Source organism: Acomys russatus, chromosome 23 (genome assembly GCF_903995435.1).
Source record: "Acomys russatus chromosome 23, mAcoRus1.1, whole genome shotgun sequence".
Classification (NCBI taxonomy): domain Eukaryota; kingdom Metazoa; phylum Chordata; class Mammalia; order Rodentia; family Muridae; genus Acomys; species Acomys russatus.
Window position 1 is genome coordinate 783,794 of NC_067159.1, and position 22,971 is coordinate 806,764.

Sequence of the window (22,971 nt, forward strand, 5' to 3'; positions counted from 1 at the left end):
CCTTCTCTTAGTGCTGGGATCCAATCTGTCTTGGACCTGTAAAGGCCCTGTGCATGCTGCTACAGTCTCTGTGTGCTCATATGTGTGTTGGCCCTGTTGTGTCTGGAAGATGTTGTTTCTTTTTCTATTTTCTTTTCTTTCTTTTTTTTTTTTTTTTTTTTTGGTTTTTCAAGACAGGGTTTCTCTGTGTAGCCTTGGCTGTCCTGGACTAACTTTGTAGACCAGGCTGGCCTCGAACTCACAGAGATCTGCCTGCCTCTGCCTCCTGAGTGCTGGGATTAAAGGCATGCGCCATCACGGCCCAGCCTGAAGACACTGCTTCTTGGTGTCCTCTATCATCTCTCACTCTTACAGTCCTTCTACCTCCTTCTCATTACAGTTACCTGAACCCTGGCGGAGGGGTTTGTTGGAGACCATTTAGGACCGAGTGTTTCAAGGTCTCTGCACACTGTCCACTTGTGGGCCTCTGTATTAGCTCCCCTCTACTGCAGGAGAAAGCTTCTCTGATGATGACCGAGAGAGACACTAACCTGTCAGTATAGCAGAGTGTTATTAGGAGTCATTTTATGGCTATTCCTGAGGCAGGATGGTAATATTTGGTTTCCCCAAGGTCTATGGCACACCTGGTGTCAGGTTCACCTTGACACCCAGGCTGAGAGCTTCAGGCTCCATCTTTTCTTTATTCCCTTTTGGGTCTTGCTGGGCTGTAGAGTTACATTTATGATAATGAATAAAAACCACACATTATATGCCACGTTAACTTAATGTGGACAGTTTAACTTGCCTTTGCTTCTGTTTGTTAAGGGATTTGGCTCTGTAGTTGCTCATATGTTCTATAAACACCAGGCGTGGACTTTACACCTAGTTAAAGATTACACTGTGTAACTTTGTAGTAAATGGTAGCCAAGTCAATGTTTTACATGTCATGGGCTAAGTGTGAGAAACACTCTTTTGGACTAGATATTTAGACTGAGATATTTCTGTGACATGCTAGTTCCAAGGAATGGATTCAGAAGGATGAAATCCATTTATCAACCAGTGGGTTCAGGAAAATGCTGGAGCGCCTTTGACGGAATCTATAGTATAGTAACATATATGCATATAAGAAAAGCATTTAGTTCACCTACAGCTTCCCACAACCGTCTGGATAAGACCACTTTTCATGGAACAATCAAGTCTTACAAAGCTCCAGAGAGCATGGTAAGTGCAAGAGGACAGCTAATTACACTTTCTGTGATGGACGTTAATGTGGCTCTATAAGAGGAGAGGTAGGAAAATGGATTTTGTTGCTGTTGTTGTTCCTGCAACTTCACAAGGAACAGAGCTGTAGAGCGATAAGGAAAAAGGGTTAGAGGGTGTAGTGGAGTGGCAGCACTGGATCCCATCCGATCCGCAGCCAAATCTGAAGACGCTATTATAAAAGAGCGACAAAGACAGGAGTGACTTCTTCAGTGTGCCCCAAATGAGTAGGGCTCGCCGAAAACTACCACAGAGCAGAGTTCGGCGTACAGAAAGCAGACCAAGATGACCAAAGGTGAAACGGGAGACCCCGGATACAGTGTTTACCCTGATGCTAAGCAGAACCAGACTCAGGTGGGGAGGTGATGTTGATGAAATTCAGGTGATTAGTTAAGGGCTTGGATGATTTTTAAAATCTTGACGTTCTATGAGCCCATATATACGTAGATTAAAATGTATAATGAATAAGCCGAGTGTGGTGGTGCACGCCTTTAATCCCAGCACTCAGAAGACTGAGGCAGGCAGACCTCTGATTTCCAAGACAGGCTGGTCTACATAGTGAGTTCCAGGACAGCCAAAACTACATAATGAGACCCTGTCTCAACAAACAGACAACAAAAATATATAATATATAATTGTGTACCCTTCAAAATAAAACCAGTGTAGGATTACTATGATACCATGTACCAAGCACATGAAATGGATTAATGTGTTTAATTTTCACCTCCTCCCAACAGCTTAATGAGTGAGATGCTTATCCTTCCCCATTTTATATATGTATAACTGCAGTGAAGACTGTGGCCATTCCTATCACGGCCACTGTAGACTAATGTGTGTCTACATTAGACTAACACGCACACAGACACACACATACACACAGACACACACACTGACACAGACACACACACAGACACACAGAGATACACACAGACACACACACACAGACACACAGAGATACACACAGACACACACACAGACACACACACTGACACAGACACACACAGATACACACACACACAGACACATACACACAGACACACACAGATACACACACAGACACACAAACCGCACACACACACACACACACACACACACACACACACACACACGGCCCCAGCACAGCCCAGATATCACACTTCATCCCTTTTCCACTCTCCAGGATTGTTTAAAACCCTCTGCTCTCTCATCAAAACCCTCCCCTGCATCCTCATTCTTAGCCAATACTGGTGATTTCTGTGTCACGGGAACAAAAGCAATCAAAAGGACACCCTGATATTCCCACCAGCTCTCACATGCTCATCCTCATCTCTCCTTAACTTTGTTGATCTTGCTGCTCACCTGACTGAGCATGTACGTGTTCTCACATCACCTACTGAAGACATCACCTCCTCCCACCCCCGCCATCCCCTCCTTCACGTCATCAGTTTGTTTCTCGTGACTAATCATTTCCACCACCTACAAACATGCCATTTCCATGGTTTGCAAACCTGCTTACTCCTGTCTGCCTTCCAGTGCACACTTCTCTGGTCTCCCCTTGGTGGTCAAGCCCTCATCTAGTTTGTTAATTTTTTTAAAAAAGATTTATTTATTTGTGAATATTTATTTTATGTACACTGTCTTTATGCACACCAGAAGAGGCCGCCAGATCATATTACAGATGGTTGTGAGCTACCATGTGGTTGCTGGGATCTCCAGAAGAACAGTCAGTGCTCTTAACCACTGAACCAGCACCAGTTAATTTTCAATGCTTCTGTTCCTCTTCTGTTCTCAAAAAACCTAGCCTGGTCAGGTTTTCACTCCACGTTACTCTACCTAAATTTTGGCAAGGTTGCCAATGACTTTAACACAGTTAAACAAGACGGTCCTCATCTCCCGGACCCACTGGGAGTGCTGGATATCTTGGTTATTTCATTTGTCTGGAAACACTTTGCATTTGGCTTCCTGGCCGCACATTGCTCCTGGTGGCCTTCCACCTCATTGGCTGTTACTTTTCAGTTACTTTGGCTCCTCCTTTCCTCCCCCATCTCCCTCTTGTCCTCTTCTTTCTTTTTCTTTTCTTTTCTTTTTTCATTACTAGATGGTGAACCTAGGGACTCTGATGCACACTAAGCAAGCATTCTACCACTGAGCTGCACTCCCTTATCTCTCTCTGTCTCTCTGTCGTTGTCTCTGTCAATGTCTATCTGTCTCTCTGTCTCTCTGTCTCTCTCTCTCTCTCTCACTTTTAATTTTGGGACAGGATCTCACTAAGTTGCTAGGCTGGCCATGGAGTCACTTTGGGTCCCAGGCCAACTTAGAACACTTGCTCTTCCTGTCTCAGCCTCCCAAGTACCTACAATTATAGGCTTGTGCCCCTAGGTCAGCTTGAAGCGTTCCTAGGTGTAGGTTTGGCATTGCTTCTTCCTCTTCCTCCTCCTTCCTTTAAATATATTTAGTAAACTCACCTAGTCTTATAGTTTTAAAAAATCATCTAAATGTCAGTCTACATTTGCCTTTAGCCTAGGCCTTTCTCTTAGTCATCACATCCATCTATATAAATGCCTCTTAACTAGGCCTCAGCTCTTTTTTAAAAAATTAGTTATTTTTATTTTTATTTTAAAATTTGCTCACTTTATAAGCCAATTATAGCCCCCTCGCTCATCGCTTCTTGATCTCACCCTCCATCCCCTAGTCCTCAGAAAGGGGGAGCTCTCCTCCCCCAACATCTGGCCTCAGCCTATCAAGTCTCCTCTGGACTGCCTGAATCCGTCTCCTCTGTGGGCTGGCAAGGCTGCCCTGCCAGGGGACAGTGATACACGAGTGAGCACCAGAGTCCACGTGAGAAGTAGCCTTTACTCCCCATGTTATGAAACCCACAAGGACACTGTGCTGCATATCACCTACATCTACATCTGAGCAGAGGGCCTCGGTTCTCACCGTGCACGGTCCTTGCTTGGGGCATCAGTTTCTGCAGCACCCCCTCTTCCGTCTGGATCTGTTGGCTCCATTGGTCTCCTTGTGGAGCTCCTGTCCCCTCCAAGACATTCTATTCCCCAATTCTGCCGTAAGACTTCTTGTGCTCCACCCTGAAGTTTTGCTGTGAGTCTCAGCATCTGCTTGGATCTCCTGCTGGGTGGAGTCTTTTGTAGAACCTCTATGGTAGGCTCCCTTCCTGTTCCTTCTCTTCAACAGCTTCCAGTGTCTATTCTATTTTCCCTTCTGAATGAGAATTAAGCCTTTCCCCTAGGGTCCTCCTTGTTACTTAGCTTCTTTAGGTCTGTGTATTGTAGTGTGGTTATCCTGTATTATGTGGCTAATGTCTGCTTATAAGTGAGTATATACCATGAGTGTCTTTCTGGGTCTGGGTTACCTCACTCAGGATGATCTTTTCTAATTCCATCCATTTGCCTGCAAATTTTAAGATTTCCTTGTTTTTTAATAGCTGAGTAGTATTTCATAGTGTAAATGTTCCATAGTTTCTTTATCCATTCTTTGGTTGAGGGACATCTGGTTTGTTTCCAGATTCTGCCCATTACAAATAAAGCTGCTATTAACATAGCTGACCAAATGTCCTTGTTGTATGATGGAGCGTCTTTCAGGTATCTACCCAGGACTGGTATAGTTGGGTCTTGAGGTAGGACTATCCCCAATTTTCTGAGAAAGGTAGGCATCAGCTCTTAATGCAGTGGATGCTGAGGCACTGGTCACACTCCCCTCAGCACTGAGGCACTGTGCTGTCCTGGTCACACTCCCCTCAGCACTGAGGCACTGTGCTGTACTGGTCACACTCCCCTCAGCACTGAGGCACTGTGCTGTCCTGGCCACACTCCCCTCAGCACTGAGGCACTGTGCTGTCCTGGCCACACTCCCCTCAACCCTGAGGCACTGTGCTGTCCTGGCCACACTCTCCTCAGCACTGAGGCACTGTGCTGTACTGGTCACACTCCTCTCAGCACTAAGGCACACATCCCCTAGCTCTATGCTGTGCTGTACTGGTCACACTCCCCTCAGCACTGAGGCACTCACCCCCAGCTCTCCCTAGCAACTGCCCTTAGCTGAAGAGTGCTGCCATGCTCAGGTGGCTTCCCTCCTGGAGGCAGCTCCCATCCATCGAATGCCTCCATTAGATGGGAGACAGGAAGGCTAGGGCCCACTGACTCAGTACAGACAACTCTTTAGAAACACCACATACCTCACAGGGTCAGCAGAAGCTTCTCTTTTGGAGATGTTCATCTTGTCTCAGGAAACACTAATCTCTGTCTCAGATTCTGTTTCCTGGGGAACTTGACTCAAAATATATCCCAGAGGATCCTAGGAAACAGGGTCTGCAAAGGATTATGAAGATGGATCACTAGCACATTAGCTGGGAACGAATCTATGTTCCCAGGTGATACCTGGAGTGTTTGGAGCATTTTGTAGTAATTTTAAAAACTGTCATCATAGATTGTTCTATGAGTGACTGAGCCATATGTTGCATATAGCAATGCATGAATATACAATAGTTTATGTACTCATTTTTCTGTATATATGTACATGGGGGTACAACTGCTTCTCAAAGCAGTCTTTTAAAAATGTGTATGTATACTGTCACACAACCCAGAACATTGCAGAATTTAAAAAAAAGATTTATTTATTGCATATACAGTGTTTTGCCTGCACACCAGAAGAAGGCACCAGGTCTCATTATAGGTGGTTGTGAGCCACCATGTAGTTGCTGGGAATTGAACTCAGGACTTTTGGAAGAACAGATAGTGCTCTTGACTGTTGAGCCATCTCTCCAGCCCTTAAGATTGTTATTTCTAGGAAAAACATACTAATTGTATAAATCCTCTCTCTCACCATTTCCACCGGACATCCGGAGACTGAGTTATTATTTCAATGTTGTCTAAGGCAACCATTCTTCCTCAAGAGTTAAGGGTATTATAATTTGAAGGCTGTCTTATAACTCGAGAGATTGTAAATATTTTTCTTTTCTGAATGAGCACTGCAAGAAAAAAATGAAAAATATGTACACAGAACACTTGTGCACAAATATTTACAGGCAGCATATTTTTAATAACTCTAAGCTGGAAACAGCCCAAATTTCTATCAACAAAGTGAAGGGCTGGGCATATTGTAGTGCATTCACACATCAGAACACTAACCGGCTTTAAGAAGAAATGAAGTGTTGGTACACAGAGGTGCCCAAACATTTGCTCACGTTTGGAAGTTCCACGTGTCCATCTCCATCAGACCGTGACGATTAAGGATGTCATAAGGGGATCAGGGTGGAGAAGCATGGATATGCCAAATTAACACACAGCCTCCATGAGCAAGGAACATTTTTTGTTGTTGTTGTTTTAATTTTTCAAGACAGGGCTTCTCTGTGTAGCTTCGACTGTCCTAGACTCACTTTGTTGACCAGGCTGGCCTCGAACTCACAGAGATCCACTTGGCTCTTCCTTGTTAGTGCTGGGATCAAAGGCATGCAACACTACACCCAGCTGTGAGGAAAAAGATTTTAGGTTGTGACTCACTGTGTGGGTAGGGGGGAATTTAACCTGGGTCCTCTGTAAAGAGCAGCCAGTGCTCTAAGCCACTGAGCCATGTCTTTAGCCTCTTAAAAATTTTTAAAAAAATATTTTAACATTGTAGCAATAGGATTTCCTCTTTTTTAGTCACTAAAATAAAATCTTGGAGCTCCATCACAAGAGCAAAGGACAGTCCATAGAACTCTGGGGTTAATAAGCTATGGACTCTACAGATGTGATTTCCCCACAATATACTTGTTCTGGCTTGCACACCAACACAGTGAAATGCAGTAAAAATCAAGGCAATGCAATTTTTTCATATGATATAGTCTGATCATGGTTTCCCTTTCTGTAACTACCCCCAGACCATTACCATCCCCCCACCCACACAAACCTGCACCCCTTCTTTCTCTGTCATTAGAAAACAAGCAGGCATCTAAAACAAACAAAAATAAGCCAAACAAGCCAAGATAGAACAAAGAGAAGAAGAAAAAAGCCAAGGAAAAAGCACAAGAAACACAAAGAGATGCAGTCTCTCTCTCTCTCTCTCTCTCTCTCTCTCTCTCTCTCTCTCTCTCTCTCTCTCTCTCTCACACACACACACACACACTCACACACATACACACACACACACACACTGTTCACACAGAAATTCTCTAACAACACAAAACAAAACTACCAGAGTTCATTTCGTGTTGGTGCCAGGCCTTAGGTGTGGTTGTATACCGAGCCCGAGTCTGTGGGAGAACTAATGTTTCTTTGCTAATGCTTATCAGCTGGAGAGAGCTGGATGGGGCTGTGTCCACTTCCCCTGTCAGCACCAGGACCTTATTTAGTTGCCTTTCTAAGGCATTTATTTTAGACAGGGTGTCACTCTGTCTAGCCTCTAACTCACAGAGCCTCCTTTCTCCACCTCCTGGGTACTGAGATTAAAGTTTTGCATGACATACACATATCTTTTTTTTTCATTTTATTATTTTATTCATATTACATCTCGATTGTTAGCCCTTCCCCCGTTTCCTCCCATTCTTCCCTCCCTCCCACTTCCCCCCTTTCTCCCCTCCCCTATGTCTGTGATTGAGGGAGACCTCCTCCCCCATATATGCTCTTAGAATATCGAGTCTCTTCTTGGTAACTTGCTATCCTTCCTCTGAGTGCCGCCAGGCCTCCTCGTCCAGGGGACGTGGTCAGTAAAGGGGCACCAGGGTTTGTGTGAGAGTCAGATCTCACTCTCCACTTAGCGGTGGAGAATATCATGTTCGTCGGCTAGGTCTTGGTAGGGGTTTGAAGTTTAATGCCTATATTCTCCTTGGCTGGTGCCTTAGTTTGGGGAGGACCCCAGGACCCAGATCTGCCTGTCATAAAGTTCTTCTTCTATGTTTCCAGGACCCTGTGGGTCCTACTATTTCCCTATTCTTCCATGCTACTCTCGCCTAAAGTCTCAATAGGATGTCCTCTCCTCTGACCCACTTTCTTGGTAAGTAAAGTTTTTCATGGTACATATCCGTTGGACTAGTGTTTTGATATAAGTGAGTATATACCGTTTGTCTCTTTTTTGCTTCTGAGTGAATTCACTCATTATGATAATTTCTAGATCAATCCATTTGTCCACAAATTTCGGGAATTCCTTGTTTTTAATAGCTGAGTAGTATTCCATAGTGTAAATGTACCACAGTTTCTTAGTCCATTCTTCTACTGAGGGACACTTAGGCTGTTTCCATGTTCTGACTATTATATATAAAGCAGCTATGAACATGGTTGAGCATATGTCCCTGTTGTGTGGTAGGGCATTTTCTGGGTATATTCCAAGGAGTTGGATAGCTGGGTCTTGAGGAAGCCCTATTCCCATTTTTCTGAGAAAGCGCCAGATAGCTTTCCAAAGTGGCTGTACTAGTTTGCATTCCCACCAGCAATGAAGGAGTGTTCCTCTCTCTCCACATCCTCGCCAACATGTGGTATCATTTGAGTTTTTGATCTTAGCCATTCTGATGGGTGTAAGATGGAATCTCAGTGCCGTTTTGATTTGCATTTCTCTGATGACTAACGAGGACGAGCATTTCTTTAAGTGTTTCTCGGCCATTTGATATTCCTCTGTTGAGAATTCTCTGTTTAGTTCTGAGCCCCATTTCGCAATTGGGTTGTTTGGTTTTGTGATGTTTGATTTCTTGAGTTCTTATATATTTTGGATATTAAACCTTTGTCAGATGAAGGGTTGGTGAAGATCTTTTCCCAGTCTGTAGGCTGTCACTTAGTTCTACTGACAGTGTCTCCTGCCTTACAGAAGCTTCTCAGCCTCATGAGGTCCCATTTATTAATTGTTGACGATAAGGCCTGGGCTGTTGCTGTACTGTTCAGGAAGTTGTTTCCTGTGCCTATGTGTCCCAGGCTCTTCCCTGCTTTTTCCTCTAACTGAATTAATGTCTCTGGTTTTAAGTTGAGGTCTTTAATCCACTTGGACTTGAGTTTTGTGCATGGTAACAAATAAGGGTCTAATTGCATTTTTCTACATGTAGACATCCAGTTAGACCAGCACCATTTGTTGAAGATGCTATCATTTTTCCATTGAATAGATTTGGCTTCTTTGTCAAAAATCAAGTGAGCAAATGTGTGTGGATTCATCTCTGGGTCTTCAATTTGATTCCATTGATCCACTGGCCTATTGCTTTGCCAGTACCATGCTGTTTTAATTACTGTTGCTCTGTAGTACAGCTTGAGATCAGGTATGGAGATTCCTCCGGAGGATCTTTTATTGTATAGGATTGTTTTTGCTATTCTGAGTTTTTTATTTCTCCATATGAATTTGAGAATTGATCTTTCAATATCTTCAAAATATTTTGTGGGTATTTTGATAGGGATTGCGTTGAATCTGTAAATTGCTTTTGGTAAGATGGCCATTTTTACTATGTTGATTCTCCTGATCCACGAACAAGGTAAATCCGACATACACATATCTTAAATATATGGTTATCCTTGCAGCTTTTTTTTTTTTTTTTTTTTTTTTTTTTAACTATCTGGTATATTGACTAATGTCTCTACAATGCACAGGTTAGAAAGAGGGATGACCTCTGGCTCTTGGGATAACATGGTAAGTTAGTCAGAATTTCTTATTTTTGTGAACAAATAACAGAAAGAAACAACTTAAAGAGGCAGGACTCTACTTAGTCTCACAGTCCTGAGTGTTTTGTCCACAGTCCTTGGCCCCACTGATTCTGGGTCCATGGTGAGGCAGAACTGCATGCCAGTAGGAGAACGTGACAGAGGTTGTATGTAAGTCAAGTGACTTCCCAAATGGCATGGCTTTGCTGACCTACGTCTTCCAGCGATCTCACATCTCTAGATGTGAGAATCTCCAAGAAACAGAGCCACCAGCTGGGGACCTACCCTTCGGTGCATGAGCCTCTTGGGGCGGTGCTTGGTATTCATGGCATAACATTTGTCTTGCAGTTCTTTGCATCTGTGTGGAAGTTGCTCTTTCCAGAGGTTATTTTTGCCTCATTTTCATGGGATTTCATCCTGTGCACACGCAGCTTGGTATTTAGTCAAAGGCTCAAGGGAATGCTTGTATAAATTTCTGGAACTCTTTCTCTGCATGGCTTCCTCCTCTTAGCAGTCCATTTTCTTGACCTTCTGTACTTTTGTGTCCCCTCAGATGAGTGAGGCTGCGGGCTGTGTTTGGAGTCTGTCTCGCTGAGACACACATGGGAAATTACCTTGTTGTGGGAAGCCTTCAATGATAGGTCTTTTCTATGGTTCGTCTTTGCTCAGCAATCACAGCTCTGTGCTGTCCAGTGTCTGAAATGCTATTTCCTGTGTTTTCACAGATTTTAAAAAGCCATTTATGATTTCAGGCTCCTTTACTCTTCATGGTTGTAGGAAGAATTCCAGGCATGTATATTTTGTTCTACAATGGAGTTGCTATATGCAGTGTTTTATTGGGGGAAGGAGGTGCAAGATTGGTGATTATTTTTAAATTGACGGTTTCTTTTAAAACAGTTTCTCATTGTGTGTGTGTGTGTGTGTGGGTGTGGGTGTGTGCGCGCGCGCGCAAGTGTGGAGGCAAGAAAAGGGTGTCTTGATTCCTTGGTGCTTAAATCACAGTTATGTGCAGGATGCCCAGCTCGTTATGTGGAGGCTGAGGGCGTAACCCTGACCGGCCTGGTCACACTGCAAATGTTTCTAACTGTTGAGCCATTTTTTCTAGCTCTGCATACCTTTTAAAGAATCATTTATTTTAACTTTTTAAAAGTTTGACTGCTATGTAGCAATTATACAGTGGGGTACAGTGTTAGTAATTCCATCCGTACATATAATATATACTTAGCCAAATTTAGGTAAATAGCATTTTCATTTTCTTAGTACACACACACATACACACACACATTTTAAATTTGTACTTCTTAACCTCCTGCCTTCCACAGTTTCATAAAACATGTGACATGCTATTGTAAATCAGTCACCTCTGGGGTGCTGAAGAGCAGAGTTGACTGCTTTTATCTGCATGTGTGTTGGGGTTGCCTGTTTTTCAATGTCCCTCCCTTCCCAGCTGCAGTGATCACTATCCTAGTGACTCAGATCAGCTGTAACTTTAGTTATGAAAAACCATTCGCTATTTGTCGTTTACTTAACACGATAGTCTCCAGTTCCACTCATAGTTGTGTATGAAGATGGGGCCTTAGTAAAGGGCTGGTGTACGGAAACATGACCGCCAGGAAGCATTCAACTGCTGAACTGCTTGACTTGTGAGTGATATTTAAACAAGAAGCGGAAGAACCACTGGTGGGCTGGTGAGAGAGGCCATGGCAAGGGGGCTGGTGAGATTGGCTTGAATGATGTGCAAATGGGGAAATTGAATCATGAAACTGCTCATCTTCCCTTGAGACAAGGGCTCCATAGTGTGAGGCAATGTGTGAGGAAGCAGGCCCTGATGGAGCTATAGAGACTGGTTACTGCCAGCAGAGATTCCAAGAGAGCAGGAGAGAGACTGCCTCACTGAGGGAACCGGGCATGTGGGAGGCAGTGTTTGCTTCCCAGTTTATCAGAGCTGACAGGACTATGTTCGCAGAGCATTAAGGAAGAGGTTAACTTAGCAAAGTCCTCAAGAATTGTATGAAACTTCAGCAGCATTGTGGAGTCCCAAGGTAAGACATGGAATTTATGAGACAGGCAAGGCATTTACAGATCCAAAGGGCTTAGCCTGACATGAAAATCAGGTTTGTGGAGTGATAAAGCAATCTAGATGAGATTTTAAAAAGGGGGGGGCAATAAAGGGGCATACTCTGTCCAGGTGTGATGGCTAATCTTTACTCTCACCTTGACACATCTGGAAAAGGGGAACCTCAGTTGATATCACCTCCATCAGATTGGCTTTTAGTGGGCATGTCTGTGGGGGCATTTTCTTGATTGATAACTGATATAGGAGGTTCCAGCCCACTGGGGTACCATTCTTAGGTAGGTGGTCCTGGGCTGTGTAAGAAAGGCAGCTGGGTGTGAACTGGGAGCACCAGTAAGCAGCATTCCTCTAGAGTTGTTGGCTCTGCTTCCACTCAGTTCCTGCCCTCAGTCTGTCAGTTATGGATTGTGACCTGGAAGTGTAAGCCAAATATGACTCCCATAAAATTGTCTTTGGTAGAGGTGTTCATCACAGCCACAGAAAACACCCCAAGACGCCAAGTCACCCCACAGTGAAGGTGGCAGGATTTGTGCCAAGCTGTAGTAGAAGCCATCTGTGGAGCTACCAGGAGGCTTTCAAAACTGAAAACCAGTTCACAGAGGGCATAAATGATAGAAGAAAAAGACTAAGCTTATTCCAAAGGTAGATAATTATCTCCTGAGAGTAAACTGTGTACAATCCTCTAATATTTAAAAAAAAGTGTTTTCTCAGAGTGGAAATTGTTCATTGAACCTGCTGCTCTCACTGCAGCCACGTGCTGCTGATGGAGAGACAGTGGTAATAGTTACTGGCCCGGAGCCTGCTGGACCCGTAGCCCTGTGGTGGCCAGGTGTGGCTGAAGAGAGCAGTGATACCGGCTGCATCTCAAAGGAGCCAGCTCAAGTGGCACACATAAGCACAACCCTGCTCCACTTTGTACCTGGTCTGGGCCAAGCAGTTTAAGCTAGCTATACTGAAGCCATTGGGGCGGAGAGATGTGCAGTGGGCCCACGAGAGTGCCCCAGACTGTGTGTGTGTGTGTGTGTGTGTGTGTGCGTGGTCTTGTGGAGGCTAGAGAACAGTGCCGGATTCCCTGGAGTTACAGCAGCTGTGAGCTGCCCCATGCGGGTGTTGGAAACAAGACTGCAGTCCTCTGACAGAGCAGCAGGCACGCAAATGCCGAGTCTCTCTTCAGAACCTCCACACTGCCCTTTTGAGTACATAGCTGATGAAATATTCTTTTCACGCTGTGTTGGACCTTGCTAGCAGTTTACTCTGGTAGCCCTTCAGTTGCCGACTCCTGAGGTCAGCAGGGTGCAGAGTCCTTTGGAGACCCTGCCTACTGTTTTAATGCCAACCTCTGAGTGCCTTACAGACTTGTAAAAAAAAAACAAACAAAAAACAAAAACCCTTTAGACCAAATAAAGCTGCAAAACCAATAAAAGTGGAGGTTTTTTGTTTCTTTGCTGTTAAATGAAAATTCCAGTTCCAGTGGTGAGTTACTTCCCTAAGAGTGGTTAGCCAGGGAGTCCCACACAACCTGAAAATGATGAAGGTCATTGTCTCTGCTGTTGACTGCATGCCAGAACTAGCTGGTAGAACCTTCTGGTGACTACACCACATGCTTTGGTTCAGAAGATGGAGAAATCACGATGGGACTGATTTGCAAGTGTTCCCTGCCTGCTGGCTAGTTTCCATAGCGCTGGACATGCAATGCAGGCTTCTGTGGGAGAATCATCACCCAGGCTCCTGGTCGGCTGCGGACCCTGCATCCTGCTACGACATCAGCAAGCCACACAGGATGTACCAGCTGCTGCAATGGCTTTGTGAGCTTTTCTGGGTACAACCAGAAACTTTCTGATTAGACTTAAGGTCTGCTCCATGGGAGGGAATTCACATCTGGTCCTGTAAGCTCAGATAAAGCCCCGCAGTGTGGAAAGTCATAGGCCCCAGTGGGGAAGCAACCGTTATTGTTTTGTTAAGTGGATGGCGTGACGCACCTGTCAAATTGCCTTCTAAACCTTCATGCTTACAGCCATAGAATGTTGGTGCTGGGCCTGGTGGTAGAGGAACCCTTAACAGTGGGCTGTGGGTGCTGATGGAGAGACTCATAACTGGCCAAACTACTGAAAACAAGTGATACAGCTGCCGGGCTGCACAATACTCAAAGAAAGGTAATGGACACATCACCCGTTCCAAGACTCAGAGAAGGAAGAGGTGGGCAGAGAGAATGGAGAAGGAGGAGAGAGGGTGTGTGATGTGTTTTCCTCCAGACAGAATATGATGTTCTCTTAGCATAGAGGTTAACTTGGATCAGTAGCCATGGAAACTAGAGTAGAGCAGCAATAGATTAGTAGCCAAGCCTATGGTCATGAAGCTATTGGCATTCCCTAGTAGAACGTGGAGAGGAAGGTCATAAGACCCTCACTTGGATTCAAGCTGTTGCTTCCCCAAGTGCAAGTGTTCTTGGGAGATGCTAGAGTATATAGGAAACAGAAGGTTAATTGAAAGAGGGACTCCGAGATACAGTTTCCATGAGACTATCATGATGGGGTGGAATTTTGAAGACATGTAGCTGTTTGTGGATAATCTATGTTCTGTTAGAAAGCCCAATAAGCTCATTGGCTAAAGTGGGACTATGCTGAAATTGTTCTTGGGTCTGTTAATGGTATCTATTCTGAGATGAATAGACATTTACTCACAGCATTTTGGGAATAGTTAATAAAACAGTTAAGCTGAGGTCACTCCAAGCACTGTTCCTAGTGTTCACTAAAAGCACATGTGCTAGGAAGCCCCAACCAGCAAACTACTTCAAAGTCCCAAGACAAAGGCAAAAGTAACATAAATGTCCAAGACAATGTGTCTGCTCTATAAGGTGCCAATCCCACAGTAACAGCTGACAATGAGAACAACTTAGGTCAACTTCTAGCAGTCAGAGATAGGTTCAAAAATTGAAAGGTAAAGCAAATAAACTCCCGAATAAACTATAAGGGACCACAAACAGCTAACTGAAATACCAAAGTCAACCCAGGATCCAAAAACATACATGGATAAAAATATAGAAATAATGGGGAAAAACAACCCTAAACAAATGATGGGTGGAAAGGAAAAGTTCAACAAGTCAAATAAAAAGCCCAATGGAAAGCCTCCCGGACAGAATGATAAGGTAGGAAGAATTAGATCATTTAGCCAAAGTCAATGATGAATTAAACTTTTAAAACCTGTGGCTGCGTGTGGTGGCACACGCCTTTAATCTCAGTACTCGGGAGGCAGAGGCAGGTGGATCGCTGTGAGTTCGAGGCCAGCCTGGTCTACAAATTGAGTCCAGGACATCCAAAGCAAACAAACTTTTAAAAACTACATTTATTTATTAGTACATGTGTGTGCCATTGTGTGTGTGCTGTAGCATGAATGTGGTGGTCCGAGGACAAATTGCTTCATGTGGACCTTTACTCACTAAGACACCATACTGGCCCAAATTCTAATTAAATGTATTAACAGAATATGTAAGAGGTTTTTTGTTTGTTTGTTTGTTTGTTTGTTATCTGAAGAAAGAAGTAGAGGAGGACATTAGAGGTTGGAAAGACCTTTCTAGACTTAGCTTTAAATAAAACCCTGCTTTATTTATGGCTCTTAAATGCTTCTACCTCCCTTCCAACCTACCAACCAGAGGTAGGAGAGAAGGAAGGTTAATAGGGGAGGGGGAAGTGGGCCTTTTAGACATAGTTACTTAGGCCGATTCCACTCTGCATTGTCAGAGTCCAGTCAAATAACAAACTCCAAACAGCAACACAGTAGCTGCAGCACAATCCAGCAGAAACCAGCGGAGGCAGCCAGATCAGCCGGAGAAGTCCTCTGGAGCCTTTCTCTCTGCAAAGTGAGGTGTTGAAAAGAATAGCAAAGTGATATAAACCGTTACAAGGCACAGAGATGTAAAAGCGCTGTTCTCTCACTGTCTGTGGGCTTCTGTTTATCTCCTCTCAGAGTCCACACAAGGTAGCGTTTGCATCTGGCAAAAACCACGCCCCTAGCGTAAGACAGCTTCCAGCAAAACATCAGATGCCTTCTCACAGGTCTGTTTTTCACTAACAAAGGACACGAGGCTGTCTTCTTCAGCAGTGGAAATCCACTCCCACATGCCATACTTGGGACCAAAACAAAAAACACATTCACATGACATAACCGAGTCTTCAAAGAAACCAGAAACTTCCAATTCAGACCATCCATGCTCATGGGTTGGAAGAATTAATATTATCAAAAACAGCTGTGGGATTGCGTGGAATCTCTAGATGGCTTTTTGTAGGATGGGAACTTGTTGGGAAGAAAACTGGGTTCAGTGGGAGTAGAAAAGGGGTAAGAGGGAGTGACGAGGGTGAACTTGATCGAAGTATATTATATACTTCTGTGGAGTTGTCATAAAACAAGTGAAGAAACAAGAGTTTGGTTTTGTTTACTTTTGTTTTGTGGTGCCTATAAGAAGGTCTTAGTGTTTTTCCTAATATGCTTTCTTTGCGTGAGGAGTTTCATAATTTTAGTTTTATATTTGGGATTTTGATCCATGTTTAACTGCCTAGGTGAGAGACAAGGGTCAAGTTTCAGTCTTGTACTTGTGAGAGCCCAAGTTCCCTGCACTGCTGTTGAAGAGATGGCTTTTTCCAGTGCATGAGTTCGGGACTGATACGTGGGCTCACTGCGTGCATCCGCACTCTCCTCCATCTGCCTCCATGCCTGGTCCTACGCAGTACAATCTGTGTTATATCTTCAAGTTAAGTACTATGACGCTTCCATCTCTGTTCTTTTTGTGCAAGATTTCTTTGGGCTATTTGGGATCTTTTGTGCTTTACATAGTCTTTAGAATTGTTCTTCCCTCCCCACACTCACCTCTGTGAAGAAGTCATCACTACTGTGCGGAGACTGAACGGAATCTCTGGTCCACATTAAGAAATACAGGTCCAATCTGAGAACATCAAACATTCTTTTCCAGCCTGTGTGTGTGTGTGTGTGTGTTTTAAAATTTTTTTTTTTTTTTTTTTGTATTTTGTAATTTCATTTCAGGGTTCCTTCACTCCTTTAGTTAACTTAATTCTTGCCTCTTTTATTTTATTTTGTGGCTGTTGTGAATGGGATTAACTCACTCCTTTTCAGTACAGTCATTACTTGTGTTAAAGAAATAGCTATGGATGTTTGTATATAGACTTTTAAAATAATCTGGTTTAATCCTGATGTTCTACTGAGCATGCTCATTGCTTCTCGGGGTCATCTAGTGGAGTTGTTGATGTTTTTTAAGTATGTGTATATTCAAATATATCCTATCATATTAATCATATGTGCAGACAGGGATAATTTGATTTTTTTCTCTTCCCAATTTTATTCCTTTTTTTTTTTTTTTTTTTTTTTTTTTTTTTGCCTAATTATTTTGGCAAAACCTCAAGTCTTCTGAACAAGACCAGTGACTATGGGAAGCTTGTCTCATTCTAGATCTTGGAGGAAAAGCTGTGGTGCCCATCCATCTTCATTTTGACTCTCTTGTGGAAAATGAATTGCAATAGAGAAGATTAGAAGCTGAAAACCAATGTGAGGGTATTGTAGGAACTTGAATAAGGACCATTAGTACCTAAACCAGGTTTGTGCTAGGGTAGACAAGTCAGATACCCTGAATTTGCATATAAATGGAATGTTCAAAGTGGTATGGCAATGGATGAAAGATGGGTAAAGGATCAGATAGATGGTAGGAGGGATCAATAACTTCATTTTCAACATAGCATTTGAAGCCTATTAGACATCTAAGAGAGGATGTCAAGAACACACTCATCAAACTCAGGAGATGTACATGTAGAGGAGGAAAAGTGAGCTGTAGACATATAGATTTTAAAGTACTAGGAATGGAGAAGAGACTCTTAAGGGAGTGTTGAGTAGTAAACCTAAACCCAACACCCCCTTTGTAGGGTGTTGATGTAGATTAGCTAGCCTTTTCCATACTGATTCTGGGAGGTGTAAGAAGGCCCCAGGTATGTGGGATGTTCAGTGCAGACTTGGCCATCTATGGGCATGTAGAAGATGTTCAAGGGACTCCAAGTTGCTGTGTGGAGAGCAGGGCTAATCCCGATGGCCATGGAAAGCAAGAAATGAATTAACCACTTGCTGGCAGTGATGAGCCCAGGAAACTCCCAGTAATAGGAAGGAGATGCTTTTATACTGAAAACACTTGTGTTCCTTATTTATGTGCATAGCATAATAGACCTCAAGAGATGTTACTGTCCTAATACTTACAAGTTGTGACTTGTAAAGGGGGCCTTAACTTAGAGACCAAAAGGAAGGAGAACTGCCCTTGGATTATGTGGGTCAGACCAATGGAGTTGTGAAGAGATTTATAAGCAATGTGTGGGTCAGAGGCTAAGGGGGAAGATGTGATGATGGAAACAAGGTTGGAAGGATGGACTCCCAGGAGTCAGGAAGGGGTGATTGTGTCTAGGGACACAGGCAGTCTCCACCAGGGAAAAGCCATGAGAAGAGGCATGGCCAGAAAGGTTCCAGAAGGGATGCGTTCCTGGAGACTGGGAGTTCTGTAGAACTAGATAGTGCATCTGCGCTCTTGTAAGGCCCGGGGTCTGTGGTAATTTGTTGTAATAGCAATAGGGAACTATCCATTCCCAATTACAAACTACCCCACAGTCTCGGTGGTGTGCTGGCATCTTCCCATTGAGTTTCTTAAATTCTTTAGCAGTTGATAAGAAACCAGTATTGAACTGAACAATTAACTGCTGCTCAAGCGTCGCTGAAATGTCAGACTAGAGGAACCTACAATGTTTTTACCAGTAAGTCCAGGTCCTGGGCTACTCAAAACACCCACCCTCTTACCTCTCTCTTACCCTTTGAGCCCCTGAATTCCCTACAACTCCCTTTACCACATTCATGTTTCGTTTTGTTTTGTTTGTGACCCTTTGAGCGTAACCATGGCTATCAGTGTGGCCATAGATTTGAACTATCCATTGGAGCCTGGTAGGCTTACTGGTGGGTATATAACTAAAGACCCTGACTCTCTCCCAGAATCTACCAGTAGCCAATAGTTCATCAGGGAGGGATAGGGTCACATGAGTTCCTTCCCCATTCAGGACTGCTGACAAGCCCAGTCTTGTACAACCATAGCCACTGTGAGTTCATGATTACGAAGGCTGTGTTGTGCCTATATGATCTATATGATGGTATTTGTGGTCCTTCTTTAGATCCAATGGCTCTTACATCCTTTTTGCCCCTTATTCTGATATGTTCCATGAACCATAAAGGAGGTGATGTAAATGCCTTGTCTAGATCAGAACCCTGAAACATCATTTATTCTTGGTACTGTGGCCAGTCCTGAGTCACTGCATTCACTGAAATTCACTGCTAAGAAATGCTCTTCTGATTAAGGCTGAGAGTAGTATTTCTCTATGAGTGTAAACATAAATATTTAGAAGGTAGTTTGACAGTACATTAACTTAGCTATATAACAGTAGTAAATTTCCCTCTTAGGACCTATGACCTCCTAAGATATGGGTTTGTGACCAGGGCTATGGTATGAGGTATGAATTTTTGCCACAGATCAGGAATCAAAGCCAATCAGAGGGTTGCTGGTTACCTCCATAACAGCTGTGCCACTATCATATAGGTAACCCCATCTAGCCTGGCAGGTTGATACTGTAATTCATAGGGCTTATGGCTCAATACAGTTATTGATGCCTTTTCCCCTCTAGCAGCCTACATAAGTACCTTCTAGCACTATCTTAGCCAAAAGAAACTTTTGTGGAGGTAAGGGTTTATTTGAGATTACATTTCCCAATCACAATTCATCATGAAGGGAAAAGTCAGGAAAGGAACTCAAGGCAGAAACCTGGAGGCAAGAGCTGGAAGCAGCTGCCATGGAAGATCATGGCTTACTGGCTTGCACCCCATGGCTTCTTCAACCTATTTCCTTATAGCTCTCTGGACCACCTCAGGACCCCAGGGGTGGCACCACCCACAGTGAACTGGGCCCTCCCTCATCAATCATCAATCAAGAAAACATAGCGTTGCCCATAGGCTAATCTGGTGGCAATATTTTCTCAGTCAAGGGTCCCTCTTCCCAGATGACTCTAGCTTGTATTAAGTTAATATAAGAGTAGCCATCACAGCCACTGTGGATGCTAGGCAGCAGAAAGGGAAAACTTCTAGAAGTAAGGGTGGATAGTTTGGAGCAGTGAACCTGTTTGTTTGGCTACTGGCCCATGGAACATAGACCGCAAAACCTCGCGGTGCTATACATGTATGCATGTATTTCTGATTGTGTGTGTGTGTGTGTGTGTGTGTGTGTGTGTGTGTGTGTGTGTGTAGGGGGTGTCCTTTAGCTACTGTATCTGAGGACATTACTGCTTGCTTATGGATTCAATCTGAGGTGAAATGATGGATAAAAGGACTTGAAGTCCCGGTCAAGTCATGAGTCAGTCATCAACAGCACAAGTGAAATATTGAATGCTTAGAAATATTTAGAATGACTACAGCATACAATCTCTGTGAATATACCCTAAGGGGTATATTGATGCTGAGGGGGAAAGATGCTTAGGTTCTGAGTTATTAACTAAGAAACTCACCACCACTTACTTTCTCATCGTCCCGTAAGGATCCTACAAGGCTACACTACAGGCTGCTTTGTGGCAACTATAGAAGTTTGTGTGAGTTTCCCATAGCCTGTTAATGAGGTACAAGATGTGGTGGCAGGGAATCAGCTTCCTTTGGGAGCTGCGGGAACTGCGTTGCACCCTTCTTTTTGGACTAGGTCATTAGAAGCAAAGAACTAAATTCTCTAACAAGAAGCTCTGAGAATATTTTTCTGCCTTTTTCAGGTCAGCGGAGATCTTCATATAAGCCAGGACTGGTTTTGGGAGTTGGTAGAATGGACTGTGGAAGACCTTCACAGGAACCAAGCCCTGAGTGAAGGAAAGGATGCTAAACAAGCAGGGACATCTCAGAGAAGTAGTCTGAGGCTGATCAGACCTCAGATCACAGTCTGCTCTAGTAACACAGTGAAATATAAGAGTTGGTCAAATACCTCGCTTACATGCACAACATTTTACATGTAATTTTGAGAATTAATGCCGTGATTATAAGGCTTACCAACTTTTATAGCAATCAGTGGATCCTAAGGTTAAAAAAGATTCCTTATTTAAACCTAGCATGTGGGCGGACTTATTACAATTGAAAGGAATGATCCACTATGTGGAAATAGAGGCTATGGAGCTTAGAAAAATTTCACAGTATGGGATTCCTTTTTAGAGTAATTTGGGGTCCACATGTGAGTTGAGACAATTTGTTGAGACAATTTGGATAGTCTCCTAATAAGGATATGTCATCAAGTGATGCATGAAATTATTGAGAAGGAACAGGCATTAGAATAAAGATAATGAATTACTTCGGGAAATTGTAGATGCTGGGAGAAATCCATGAGCAAGCACCCAGTACATATTAAACTTAGAGTTCTGTGTTCTGGGTTGGCTGTGAAAGGTTCCCCACAGGCTCTCCCATGTGTTACAGGCTTGCTCCTCACTGGGGTGCTGTTTCGGCAGGGGCTGGAGACATGAGAAGGTGGGCCTCGCTGGAGAAAGTAGGTCATCTAGAGGCATGCCTTCAAAGGCTGACTTGTCTCTAGCCTTCTCCCTTTGCTCCCTGCTTCCTGACCACTATGAAATGAACAATTTTATTGCAGTATGCCCTTCTGCATGATGTTCTGCCTCCCGGTGGCCCATAAACAAAGAATCTCCTCATTTTGAATGTTTTTTCTTAGGTATTTGTCTTGGTACCTACAAGTCTGACTAACAAAGACTGGTGCTTAGAAGAAGGGAGAAGCTATGCTGGGGGAGGCGAGAGAGCTCACACCTTTAATTTCATCACTCAGAAGGCAGAGGCAGGAAGAGCTCTGAGATTGAGGCCAGCCTGGTCTACAGACCGAGTTCTAGGACAGCTAGGGCTACCCAAAGAAACACTGTGTTGAAAAACCAAAAATAAAAGGGGGCAGGGAGTGAAGACAGCAGTTTAATAATCATTAGCATGAGGGCAGGGCTCAAGATGGCTGTGTATCAATTACCAGAGAGAACTGGAGGAATGAGAAGGAAGCAGAGAATTATCCCTCTCCACCTCCATCGTACTGAACCTTGGACCTTGCGCAAACTAAGAGAATACTCTACGGCTGAACTACATTCCCCATCTCTCTTTTTTATTTCTTTCTTGAGATAGGGCCTCTCTGAGTGGCTTATGCTGGACTTGAGCCACTGTGTAGCCTGGGCACACCCCAAATTTGTGATTTTCCTGCCTTAGTCCCCTGAGTAGTGAGCCTGGACCAGCAGGCCATGTTTTCTCACAGCTTCAAAAGGCAGAAAAACTTGCATGGGGATCACTACCAAGCTTCTAGATGTGCGCTTCAGGCTCTCCAGCAGGCTAGAAGCTTTGAAATTCCCAAGGCTTAGATGGTGATTTTCAGTTAGTCCATATCCAAAATCAGTTAGGAATCTGGGTCCTCTAGGGAATCCTTATGTGCAGCCAGGTGTTGACTTTTGTAGACTTCCTCGTCTCTATTGGAGGAACCTAATTCCTCCTATCCCAGAAGCTGACATAATACTTTATCTCACGATATAGAATGTGATCAATTTAGCTTGATATGGGAGCACTTAAATAAAGAAACAGAGAAGCTCCTTATACAAGGATGCCTTCCTCAGGGCTACTTTGAGATGTATGCCTCAGTATATCAAATTATAAGATAGTAACATATATCCAGGCATCAAAATTGCTTGCCATTTTGGAACTCATTAAACTGTCTATTTTAAATGCCTTGATATGGGACCTGTACTTATTTTAAGGTAATAGCCTAAAAAATAATAGTAGATCCAGTAGTGATGGTAATGAAGCTTTATGTAGCCTTTACAAGTCTAAATATCCTCTTTATATTAACTCAATCGGTCTTCACAACAACCCCATGAAACAGACACTAATATAAACCTCCAATTTATGTGTGGGAAACACGAGACGGAGACAGTGAGTATGGCATCCAGCTTCCCACGTTTACGAAGTATGGCTTGAGCTACAGATCCA